Source organism: Rattus norvegicus, chromosome 16 (assembly GCF_036323735.1).
Source record: "Rattus norvegicus strain BN/NHsdMcwi chromosome 16, GRCr8, whole genome shotgun sequence".
NCBI classification, from domain to species: Eukaryota; Metazoa; Chordata; class Mammalia; order Rodentia; family Muridae; genus Rattus; species Rattus norvegicus.
This window is the reverse complement of record NC_086034.1, coordinates 12,271,482-12,284,914: the sequence shown is the minus strand read 5'-3', so window position 1 is coordinate 12,284,914 and position 13,433 is coordinate 12,271,482.

Below are 13,433 nucleotides of genomic sequence, written 5' to 3'. Positions count from 1 at the left end.
CCCATATTCTCTCCCTACCCTATTTTCTCCCATGCCCCATCTATCCCAAATTCATGATGTTTCCTTTTTAAATTATTACTTTTATACCTATCTGTCTGTCTACCAGCCTATCTATCTTTCTACCTATCTATCTCTAATTTATTTCTTCTCTTGTTTCTTCCTACACACTCACACACACATGTTTGTATATACACAAATGTTACATAAATCATCTATATGTAAGTATTTATCAGCTTTATTCATTCTCTCATTACTTCATATATATATGTATACACACATACACATACATATGGATATATATGTATGTATGTATACGCACATATGTTTGTATATACATAAATAAAGTTGCACAGACTAAGCTAATATATTTAGGGACACAAAGATACACACACACACACACACACACACTTGAAAAAGGGGGTCATAAACTTGAGAAGGTGCAAGGAAAATACAAGCTAAGGACTAAAGAGAGACAATGGAAATGAATAAATCATGAAATTATCTCAAAATTAAAAATAGAATATTTATAAACTAGATCAAATAAATAAGGACAGGGCTATTGCCATAGTTTTTGACTCATCTCCTCCTCCAACAGTCAAAAATGGTTACTTATAAACATTGAGAAAGACATGCCACATTTTTAGACTGAAAGAATTAGTGCTGTGGAAACTTCTACACAAAGACACTAGTAAAAAAATGTATGTATGTATATATATATACATATATATATGTGTGTGTGTATGTATATGTATATACGCATATATGCATTTGTGTACATGTGCATATATGCAATTTGTGTGTATATGTTTATGTGTGTACATGCGTATATACCTGTGTGCGTTTGTGTGTGTGTGCATCATTTAAACATTGTTTTCTGTTATTAGTAGGAGGCTCATTGTAACAGTGCTAAAATCACAACTGTACACAGACCCTTCTGTTTTGAGGGCTGATCAGTTGAAATTGGATAAGCAACTGGTATGCTTATCCTTAGGGACATCCGTTGCTCCTGCTCTCAACCTCCCTTATTTATTCATTCTTTGCGTGGAGATGAGGCCTTGTGACTTTTATCCTTTCTTTATTAGTATGCCTACTGGTGTCAATTTTGCTCGGTGCATTTCTAGGACATGTCGAGATACTTTATGGTGTAGCTTCTGATATATGTAAGGGACAGAATAGCAAACTTCCTGCTTCTCCAGCTCTCACCTCTTTGTTCAGTCTTCTCCTGCAATGACCCATCAACCCTCGTACAGGAGTTGCACTATAGACATGGGCTCTAAAACACAACCCAGCATTTTGATCGGAAACAACCTACATATTCTTCCCATTTTAATGAAAACTCCAAAGACCTATGTGTCCTATTACTGTGTAAAATGCATATGAGTCAGACTATGTCTTCATTGTCCATGCTGCCTTAAGGCTCCCATCTTCTGTTGTTCTGGACAACATCATTGGAAATCTTGGGCCGCAGGTCACAGGTTTGCTGTGGTATCTTCTGCTGAGTCACCCTCCATCTATAGCAGGTGTAAAAGCATTGCTCAAGAGAGACACTGGAAGAGATGGGTGGGACCTAAAGAGCACTCGCTTTTGAGCTGTCAGTCACATTTAAGAAAAAGAAAGTACCAGAAAGGCTGAGCTTGCAAAACTTGTCTTAAAAATGACAGGCATCAGTCATGTTTTCCAAAATTGTATGTAATCCTCTAAAACTACAAGAGGCACAGGAAGGGACATGCAGCAGAGGGACACCTGTGCTGTGAATCAGAATACCCAAGGTTCTCTGCTGGCTTCCTCTTCTCTGCCCGTGGTGAGACTGGAACCGTAAATTGAACTTAATAACAGAATAATCTCCAGCTTCATCGATTGTCTTCAGTAAATTCCTTAACTTACTCGGGTGTGTTGTTTTCCAACATAAAGCAATTCCAAATACTCACTGTTATTTGAAGAGCTGAAATGAGCACAGAGTTTAGTTGGAAACTAATTCAATAAGCTGATGTAATAAGGGAAAAACAGTATAAAAAGCATTGCATAATATTTATTTGTCTCATGTTACAAAGCTTAAGAAAAATGAAATTGACTTTATATAAGAAAAATAAATTCTCAGACCACAAAACTTTAAATCAAGACATAATCATCAAGAATTGTAGGTGGAGTGGGGTGTTCAAGTCTAGACAGACACTAGAAAATCTACAATATTTATCACCAGTGAATTGAATATCTGTCCCTAAGGTTCCTAGTGCCTGTGTTAAAAAGAGAAATGCAGCAGTCATCTTCATGTATCCTGTACTGGAAAAAATACATGTAACAGTTGTTCAGAGCACCTGGAACTTCCATTCCTTGATGGTCAGCTCAGGTTTAAGTGACCTAAGTGACGAGTCAAGTGACTCCACATAAGCATGGAGCTCATTCTACACTCAGCTCCCGAATCATAGTGCTTGCACCAATTTACAGGGTGAAATGCAAGTGGGCTACAGTGCACGTCACAAATAGAGAAAAAGAGCAATTTTCATTTTAGCACTGTCACGCTACCCTGACCCTCACACGCCTGAAAAGATAAAAATGTTTAACCAGTGCCTGCCATTAATGCAATTCACCGAGCTTTGTGTGTTGCAAGCCAGGTGTGGTGCTGCGTTCATATAGGATGGGGATGCTTCCCCCACTGACAGGATCCTGGAGACTGACTTCTACAGATCTATATTGTACATGATCTGAAAACCCAATAGTCCCTTTCCCCCCTTATTTCCACAGTCTATAGTTTTGTCTACTTTTTCTCATTAAGTGAGGACTAAGAAGAAGACTGACTAGAACTCAGTCAGAATTAATGAAAACTTTGTTATTTATTCATTTCTACAGCATCCTTCATTATTCCAGCGAGGTGTAGCTAGATAGCTGTAATACTATTCTAACTCTGAATGGGGAAGGAATTCTGCTTCTGGAGTTAGGCGGAATCATGTTCCTTCTTCTCATCTGCCTCCCATTTTTCATTTTTTCTTTGGTTTTTGCATACTGCATAATGTTGGAGTCTGTGTCTTTTCTTTTCAAGGGTGATGAGGCTGTCGACTGTGAAGGGTTGTTATAGGATCGGTATAAAAATAAAACATGTTTAAAAACACAAACTGTGTTTTAAAATGCCTAATACATGGTTGGCCCTCAGGAAAAGTTCACTTCTGGCATTCTCCATGATCACATACGAGGTGAAATCTCTTTCAAAGTTGGGACTGTTTATGACCAGCTAGAAAGCAAATGGAAGGTCCAGAGGGAGTCTTTGGTCACTCTGAGGATGTTTGGAACTTAATACTGCTCATTCCTTATGCCAAGTCCCTCACAGCCCCCACAGAAAAGGCTCATTTTCTGGCAATCTAGGCAAACAGAGAACAGAGAGACTTGTACAAGTAGGAGGGACCTACCAGGAAAGTGGGCCTTCATTCTTGCAATGACAGATGTCTTTCAGATTGGAGTAGGGCTGGAGAATCAGAATCAAGGACTGTTAGCCTGTTAGAACTTGGCAGTTAAGGCCAGGCCTCACAGCTCAGGCTGAGTCTTTAAAAATGGGAGACCTCCCCAGGCAGCTAGTGTCCAAGTATGTGCATGTGTACATGCTCATGGAGCTAGAGGATTTCCTTAGTTACTCTCCTTCTAATTGATTTCCAGAGACAAAGTCTCTCATGGAGGCTAGGAACTTATTGACTTGTATATAGGCTTGCTAGCCAGTATGCTCCAGGGATTAGCCTATCTTTACCTTCCCAATGCTAGAATTATAGGCACGTAGCTATTTTTAAATTAAAAATCATTTGATTTTCTTTATTTTTATTTTTTATTAACTATTTAATTAATTAACATCCCAAATGCTGCTTTCCCTCTTGGTCCCTCCCTCACAGAGTCCTTCCCCGATTGCCCCTCCTGTTCTCCTTTGAGATAGTCACCTCCCACCCCTTCTGCCCCTGAAATCTCCTTGACAAATCAAGTCTCTGCCAGATTAGGTACATCCTCCCCCACTGAGGTCTTGCAAGGCAGCCATGAAGACTAAGCTGCCTGCCTGTTACATATGTGCCTGGGTCTCCTTCTAGCCCTTGTATGTTCTTTGGTTGGTAGTTCAGTCTCTGAGAGCTCTCCGTGGTCCAGATTTGTAGACTCTTTTGGTCTTCTTGTGGGGATTCCTTCCCTTCTGGTCTTTTGATCCTTTCACCAACGCTTCCATAAGAGTCCCCAACCTCAGTCCAATGTTTGGCTGTATCTGTTTCAGTTTGCTGCTGAGTAGAGCCTCTTAGAAGGGGAAACAAAATAATCATAGGAGGCCGAGGGAAAGAGGGAACTGGGTGGGAGAGAGGAGGGGAATGGGGAGGTAGGATCAGGTGAGGTGAGGCCCAGGGTACCATGAGAATGAATGTTAACCTGCAGCTTCCAGGGGTTGCGGGTGGAGAGTAGGAGGGTGGAGGCAATCTCTAGGAAGTCCCAGAGACAAGAGCAGGGATTCAAGAGGCTCCCAGAAGTCAAGTCTGGTGACCTTGGCTGAAATGCCTAACATTGGGACACGGAGTCTGAAGAGACCACTTCCAGTAGTCAGGCAGGACCTCCCAGTAGAGATATGAACACTGACTGACCCACAAATCATTTGACACAAAATTTGTCCTGTCTAAAAGAAATGCAGGCATGGAGCAGTGATCAAAGGAAAGGCCAACCAATAACCAGCTCAACGCGAAACCCATCCAGTGGGCAAGCACCAATCCTTGACATTATTGATGATACCATGTTATGCTTGTTGACAGGAGACTAGAATAACTGTCCTCTGGCACCTAACTTTTTAATGTGGGTACTGAGGATCCAAATTCAGGTCCTCACGCACATTTTCACCTCCTATTTTTCTGAATGAGTGGTAGTACATTATCACCACTGATACTGATTCCTTTTATCATCTAGGGTTGTATTTGTTCCAGGATATATGAGGGGCCACTGTAGGTATCCTGCAGTGAAGGGAAGAGGGGCTCCAAGGTTGGTAACAGGGTGAATCCTGGCCTAAGTGACTTGAGGTTTTCTCTTTTTATACCTAGTGGCTGTGATTATGACTGGGCCAAACTAGTAAATTGGGAGCATGTGAAACAAGAACTCACATGATATTCAACAAAGAATTTCTCTCCTTGTGGCGATTCTACAAGGTAGATAATATTAGCTTCACGTTTCTGATAGGAAGAACTAAAGTCTAAAGAAGCAAAGCAAATCAATAATAGCCACGAGGCTCTAAATGGCAGCAACAGAATTTGAACAGAGGGTTGAATTATCATTAAAGCATGTGATAGCTTTCCCCGTTATAGTGCTGGACTAGACACCTTCCCTCTAGACATTCTCTCTGGTTTTCTCTGTTTTACAATAGGGCTTATATAGATTTTTATCAGAGTGCTTTCTCCTCTACTGGTTATCTCTTCACCAGGTGATCAGAGAGAGGAAGAGGGAATGGCATTGTTAGTTATTTCTTTAACTCTTTCCCTAGCAGGTTATCTGGGCTGCTTCCCTAAGTAGAAGATAGCACGTGATTTCTTTTTTGTTATTTTATTTTGCTAGTTCTTTAAGAATTTCATACAATGTATTTAAATCCTACTCCTATCCTCTAACCACTCAATGTTATGTTCTCTTTTTCAAATTTAAACTCACCAAGTACAATTTGCTTTGGCCATATTATCTTTCCATCCTTTTAATAAAAATAGATTTTTTTCTCATACAGTACATCCTGATTAGAGTTTCCACTCCCTCTACTCCTCCTGGTTCCTCTTCAAGTCCCTTTCCATTTGCATTCACTCCCTTTCTGTATCTTGCTAGAAAAGAATAGGCTTCTAAAAGACAACAACAAAACAGAACAAAATCAAACACATAAAAGAAAACCATCAAATGAAACCAACAGAAGAAAAAGAGCTCAAGAGAAGGCACAAGATTCAGAGACCCATTCATTAACACACACAGGAGTCCTATCGAAATCCTACACTGAAAGTTGTCATACATATGCAGAGGACCTGGTGGTGACACTGGCTCTAGGATTGCTGCATCAGTCTCTGTGAGTTTACATGAGCTTGGCTCAGTTTGTTTAGTGAACCCTGTTCTCATGGTGTCCTCCATCCCCTCTGGTTCTTACAATCTTTCTTTCTGCCTCCTCTTCCATTAGTTTCCCTGAGTTCTGAGAGGAAGGATTTGATAGAGACAACCTATTTAAAGACATTGGTTCCAAGGTCTCTCTCTGTGTAATGTTTGGCTGTGGGCCTCTGTTTTTGCTCCTACCTGCTACATGAGGAAGGTTCTCTGACAATAGCAGAATAATGCACTGATCTATGAATGTAGTGAGTGTCACTAGGAATTTTTTTTGTTAGTTTAAAAAAACTTTTAAATCAAATCTGCTTGGTTTAACCTTAGACCTCTGGTTCATGGTCACCAAGCAGTGTCAGGCATGGCTCCCCTCTTGTGGAATATGCCTTAAGTCAAATCGGACATTCGTTGGTAACTCCCACAAGTTCTATGCCACCATAGCCCTAGCATATTTTGTTTTTGTGTCTGGGTTGGTGTTTACATTTCCAAGATGTTTCATTTCAGTCTTTCATCTCTTGTTTTATTTTAGGGAGTACTTTATTTTTACTACATTTTTAGTCATGTACTTTGCATGTGTTTAGGTACATGCATGTGTGCCTATGGTTTTATATGTACCATGAAAAATGTATGGAGATCAAAGAACAATTTACAGATTCAATTCTCACCGTCAATCATGTGGATTCTGTAGAAGGAACTCAGGTTATCAGGCTTGGTTATAGGGGCTTTTCCTGCTAAACCATCATGGTAGGCCCTGTTCTTCCCTGTTTACCCCAGTTCTCATGCTTGCCTACTTTTCCCCTTCATTCCTAAAAAGGCAGGCAGTGTCATTAGTAGATTGGGATTTTAAATATTGCTCATAGCTTTGTATGTAGTCACAACATAAGGTCTCTTCAGATCATCCTGGTTGAGTGCACAATCTTGTTAGGGACCTTGCTGGATATTGGCATCCCCCAGACAGGGATAGAAAAATGCAGGGTTTGAAGCTGGAGATGTAGTTCATCAACACTGTGTTTCTTTAACGTGTGCAAGGCTCTGGGTTCAATCCTCAGCACTGCCTAAAAGAAAAAAGAAAGTATAAGTCAAACATGGCTTAGTCTGGTTAGGGCTCTCAGACGGAGCAATTTCTGGGTGCTCCTGGGCTAGGTCCACTTCCTCTTTGTGCTCAGTATAATGCAACATATCAGTACTTTGTGGCTCATGGTGTCTTTTTATCTATGTTGCATACAGATAAACGTCTTCCCACATGTTCAATTTCCTTGGATATATTAATAATTTAACAACAATAGCTAAACCTTCAGCTACACTTTGCTTTGATGTCTAAGCCTATTTCTACCTTTTTTAGTTGGGGTGACATCTATTCTTGGAGGTGCTCATGCATATAGCTAATCTCTTTAGTTCTGGATGGATTTGCTCACTTTCCTCATAGGGGATCAGAGTAATTTAAAATCCTTATGGACAGAGTAGTTTCCTTACCCTGTCACTCCGTCAGGTGGTAATCATGTTGCGTGGAAGCAGCCTACTCTGGCAGAGGAAGAGGAGAGGTGTGCCTGGACAGCCTCCCTGAAAACCCAAGTTCCGCTTCTTTGTCTTTCAGTACCTCGATGTTCTCAAGAATTCGCTGCGTTAATTTTGAATTAAAATAAAAACACCAGCTCTGGGCTTGAACAAACATGTTTTTATTCAAGATTTAAAGCATTTCCTTTATGGGTCCCCTATGGTGCCCTTGATTGTCTCCCTTTCCTAGGAGCATGCATGATTGTTTATTAAAAATAATAATAATAATAAAGTAGAGGTAGGGTCTCTTAGCTGGCATTAGTTCAGATTCCAATTTAATTGTTCTCCAGCCTCACTTCATTACGACTCTTTTGGTGGTGTATTTCATAACCAGCATGTGTCAGGGTGAAGGAAGCCAAGCTTCAGAATGACACGTCAGTAAACTGATTGTTCATGGAACACATAGTACTTCTAGTCTATAATTAAAAATGGGAAAAAAAACTGGTTCAAAAAAATAACAATAAGAAATGTGCTTCACTGCACACAACACCGAGCTCTCTAGTAGCAAAGGCCACCTTCCCCTGTGAAGGGATTTATCCCTTTGGATGACAGGACGGATTACTGGGCCTGAACTCCAAACTGGGTGAGCTGGATGCTTTTGGACCACAGAAGAGCTCAGAGGGGAATGAACCTTGACTCTTTCAGAATGAATATGCTTAGAACAATAGTGGGCTCTGCCTGTTATTTGTGATATTAAGTGAACTCCTTTCATGCAAAGGGGGAGTGACAGCAGTGACATCTTGCAGCTATTGTGCAAATTACAAAACATGAACTAATGTATGGGATTAGCAGAGTGCACTGCACACTATAGGGCTTCCATGTTCAGCCATTGTTCTTATTCAGATTTTGTTATAATTGCCATTAGCGATTGTTGGAAAATAGATTACCTTGAAAAGCTTGGATCAGGATTGAATGAAGAGACAAAGATGACTTTGTTCATCTTTATGTATCTTGATGAGAAAAGACTGAGTAACAGAAGAGGGTGCCATAAAAATTTTTTAAGTCAATGGGAAATGGGGACAGACCATTTCATAGTTTGGGGGTTGGAAATATCTCCTGAAAGATATATTTGAATTATTTAAAAAGTCAGTAGCCATATATGTCTATGTAAAAATCAAAGAGTTTAGGAGAGATGAGAGCCAGATACCTAGGAATGATGGCCAGAGAGGAGTGGGTGCAGCAACAAGGTTAAGGGGAATCAGAAACCTACAGAGTCCTTCTCAAGTTGTGTCCCATGGAATGTATAAGGACAATCTTCTCCTCCTGCCTTCAGGGTAGCCTAATGCACATCTACCTCCTGGGCTGATTCTTTTGCACGAGGGATTGTTTTTCAGCAGAGCTCAGTGGTCTCTGAGTTCTGTCAGTGGTGCATTATAGATGAAGCCAAGAGTAGTTCTGTGAGGTGTTGGAGGCAGAGAGAGTGAAGGCTGCTGACCTTTGAGAAACAGTGAGAAATCCCTCTTTCTAACCTATAAACCTGCTTGTTTGCTGCCCCTCAGTCAAAGTCATATGGCATAACTTGAGGTTAAGCTTGGTCAAGACTATTTCTAAACAAATTGGGTCCCCACATTCCAGCAAACCTCTGTAAATTATTTTGAAGGTAGTTATAATGTGGAGTTGATATTCTTGAACATTTTCACACTCTTGTGAGCTGGCTAGCCTAGAATTGAGAATCTTTATGCAACGAAGAGCTACTCAGGAAGGAGGCTGGTAAGGATCTGCATTGTGGTTTGGCCAACTGTGAGGCCTACGTGTCCAGGGTAAAAGTGTCTGTTGCAGAAAGACTACAAGTTACTGAAAGGAGACTTTTGAGTGGTGAAATTTTCATGCAATCCCATGTTGCTGATGGGATTTCTCAGTGGTGTAACTACACATAAGCTTCCCAGGACATATAATAGTGATAAAGCTTATCTTTAGTCTCTCATGCTCTTGACATTAATCCCCTCCAAAATTATTCATTCAGGAAGGTGGGCTTGGGCTGAATCTGGCCTTTGGATTGTGATCATCCTCTCTACTGAGAGTAAACAATTATTTATATCACCAAAGGGAAAGTCATACAACAGTTAGTATACTAAGATGTGGCAAGTTAACGGTCATTTCAGTCTTTTGGGCAAGATTATCAATATTTACCCCATGATTAATCAGAACCTGAAAAGCTCTGATAAGCTTATCTATATCAAGGCCATCAACTCAACAACTAACTTCATCTCTATAATCCAGTTTCTGGCTCACTGTGTCCATATTAGGGTCCTCCAAAGGGACAGAACCAATAAAACGCACACATTAATCTGTAAGATGACTTATGGATGTTTGTTCATTTGGGTAGACTGTGGGGTTTAACAATGGCTGGGTTTCTCTCTTTCCACATTTATTTAATGTAGTCACCTATTGCCCACTACCTATCTGGATGACACTGTCTGCACTCAGATCAGACCTTTCTGTATCACTTACTATCACACATATTAGTTCTCTCTGGGAATGTCTTCACAGACACACTCAGAAATCTACTTCACTAGACATATCTTAACCCTGGGAGCTGACAAGGCTAACATCGCAGTTTCTGTAGACCTGTTTCTGTTTGGTATCTTGCTTCCATGTTTCTTCCCATCAGTCTTCTGTTTTACCCTTCCTTCTCTGTCCTTTCTCCTCATTTTCCCCCTTGTATTATTTTTCTTTTTATCTTGGAGTATTTTATACAGGAAGTTCTATCAGAGTCTTACTGTGATTTATCATTCAATTGTCTTGAACTGTCTAGTATTAGATCACCTTCTAAAGGGAATGATTTTGACATTTACCTACATATCTTTCCAGGGGACAATGTTCTCTCTAATTTTCATAAATATTCAGAATAATTTCTTTTAAAAATTGCTCACAGTATCCAAAGGAAACGACTCAAAATAGTCATCCTTCATGGCATCTGAAGGTAACTGCCTGCCTATAGAACAGCAACAACAATAACAACAACAACAACAACGTTTGTATATAATTTCCATAGACTTTTCTATTATTTCCCTTCCTCATAAACTGCATAGAACATTAGGTTCCAAAACTTAAAAATGAAGAGAGCTGAGCAGGCACAACTCTTATTGAGTGGAAAATAATTTTACTGCTCCGTAATTATTTTCATTGTATTGTTCTCTTATGTTGGGAAACAGGAAGGCAAAATTATTTACTTTAAACTATTCTGGTGACTTAGATAATGACAGTAATTATAAAATAATTTTAAAATTACAAAATAATTATAAAATATAAAATATAGTCATTATAAAATACCTAATGTCCATGGAAACATTTGAAGGGAGTAAAAAGACAGGGATCCGCATCTATTCCCAATCCAGTGGAGACTGCTCTATAGCAACCTTTATTTAATTGAATGCTAGAGATCCTCTAAACTCTCCCCAGAAACAGACACATGTACACATCCATATTTATTTTAAGGGCTATAAAAAGTTGTTGTCAAAAGCTGTTGCTATATTCTTATATGGATTTGTAAATTGAACTTTGCAGGGTGCTCTGCATGTTGAGGACTTGTCCAATTCTTCCTCATTGAGCATTTATGTCTGTGAATGGGGATTTCTCCTCTTAATGTTGCCATTAATAGAAAAGATCAGGTTGGGAAGTCAGCAAAAATGGAGCCCACTGCTAGATTGGATCTGGTGGCAGTAAGTCGCTGTCCCTTGTACTAAAGTCATTGTCAATTACCTCAATTACCTGAATTAGGATGTGGCAATCTTTACCTCTAGGGCTTCTCCTGATAGGCATCAACTAAAAGTCATTTACTTTAACTTCAGCTCAATAGAGAGAAGGAAAAGGCTGTACTGAAATAGCATTTTAGGAGGCAGGGCAGAATTCGCCCTCAGTGGTTACTGTGTAGGTGGTCCCACATAGAAAATTATACACACCACTTCCAAGATCATAGCTTTCCTTGGAGCCTTTGCGGAAGGAGATTGTAAACAATGCTAGCCCCTTTTTTTCATAACGGTAATCATGTATTCTTGCCATAGAGTGGCCAAAAAGAGAAACAGAGGAAGAAGGGAGATGGTGTGATGGTGTCTGTAAAGAATAATGTTAGGTGATGGCATGAAGGTAAGAAAGCTAACAATTAGTGTGGTTCCAATCTCAGATTCCTTCTGTAGACATATATCAGTGCACATGTCCTTCTTGGCTGGGACAATCTCAGCAGTGAGAAAACATCACTGGTAGTTGTCCTGTGATCTGGACCCTGGCTTTCTTTTGTATAGTGCTTCTGTGGTTTGCCAAAACAGAAATTGCTCCCTGGAGATGATGTTTTCCCTTCCCTACAGTAAGAATGATTAGTGGGAGAGTAGGTAACAGGTTGGGGCTCTGTAGACTTCTTACAACATTTAGAGCTCTTCTAGGAGATGAAAAAGTTAGAAACTGGAGGTTGTCATACATAGATGAAGCCAAGGCAAGGGAAATCAAGGAGGAGAGCAATAACATGAGAAATAAGGAGACAGGAAGAGGTAGTGGGAGAAGGATGACGAGATGTTTAATAAAGAGACAGGAGAAAGACAAGAGAAAACCAGAGAAATCTCACACTAGAGAGATGACTGGGCACGTGCTTTACATGGTCTCTTTTGCTGGTGACAGCCACAGCTCTTCTCTCACCATTAGAACATGACAGTAGTAAGATAACTGGCACAATTCTTCCCTTGTAGAGCTCTGAAGCTGAATCCAGTTCCAGGAGAAGCTAGAAGTAGCAGTGACTCATAGGTTCATGACTCATAGCCTGCGGTTGTAGTCAGATCCCTAAGTGGCCCCAGTAAAAGCCTCTGCCCTCATTAGGATAAAACTTGGTGGATACTGGGACAGTAACAGTTGGACACATCAGAAAAGACACGAGGTAGGGTTAAGAAAAAGAATATTTTTTCCAGTTATGACTAACCACTGTCAAAGCTTAGGGAAGGAGTAAGATCTAAGGGTACTGGCAGTGACTTTGGTTGGAAAGATATGGTTATAAGGGTTCGGGGTATTACAACTGGATGAGGAACGCATTAGGTCATGTGGGACAGTTCAATAGCTGTCAAAAGAAGTATATGTCAAGTGTTTATGCTCTAGCACTTATAGCCTCCTCCCATAGCCTTACTGTTGGGGTTTAAATGAGAAATACCTTCCAGGGGCTCTTGTATTTAAACACTTGCATATTGGTTCATGCTGCTGTCTGAAGTGATTTAGAGCAGTTAGGATGTGGAATTTTGCAGAAGAAAGTGTATTAGTGGGAATAAACCTTGAAAGTTTAGTCTCATTTCACTTACTATACTTCTCTCTCTCCTCTGTGTTTCCTGCATAGTTGACATATGATCTCTCGGCATCCTGCTCTAGTCTTACCTGCCATACTTTCCCAAATATTATGGATTCTTTCTCCAGAACAATAAGCCAAAATAAGCTCTTCCTTTAATAACCTGTTTTTGGTCATAGTATTTTACCACATTCCCCACAATTAGCTAATACATTTATGTCGACACGTAATTACTTAGTTGTACATATGTATGTGAAATTGAGTGTATGCTATGCATGTGGGTATCCAGGGACACCAGAAGATTGTGGCAGATTCTCTCTGGAGCTGGAGTTACAGTGCGTGCACTAGCTAACATGAATTCTGAGAACAGAACTTTCTCTGGAGAAACAGCAAGTGCTCTATAATACAGAGCCATCTCCCCAGCCTCCTATTTATTTATTTTGAATCTTGTGCTATTTTCCTTCCAGCTAGCATATTAAATAACCATATATTGGGTTCGTATAGCAGACCAAAGCTCATGTGCTTTGCTCAAGAGATATGGATCTCCACAGTAGTA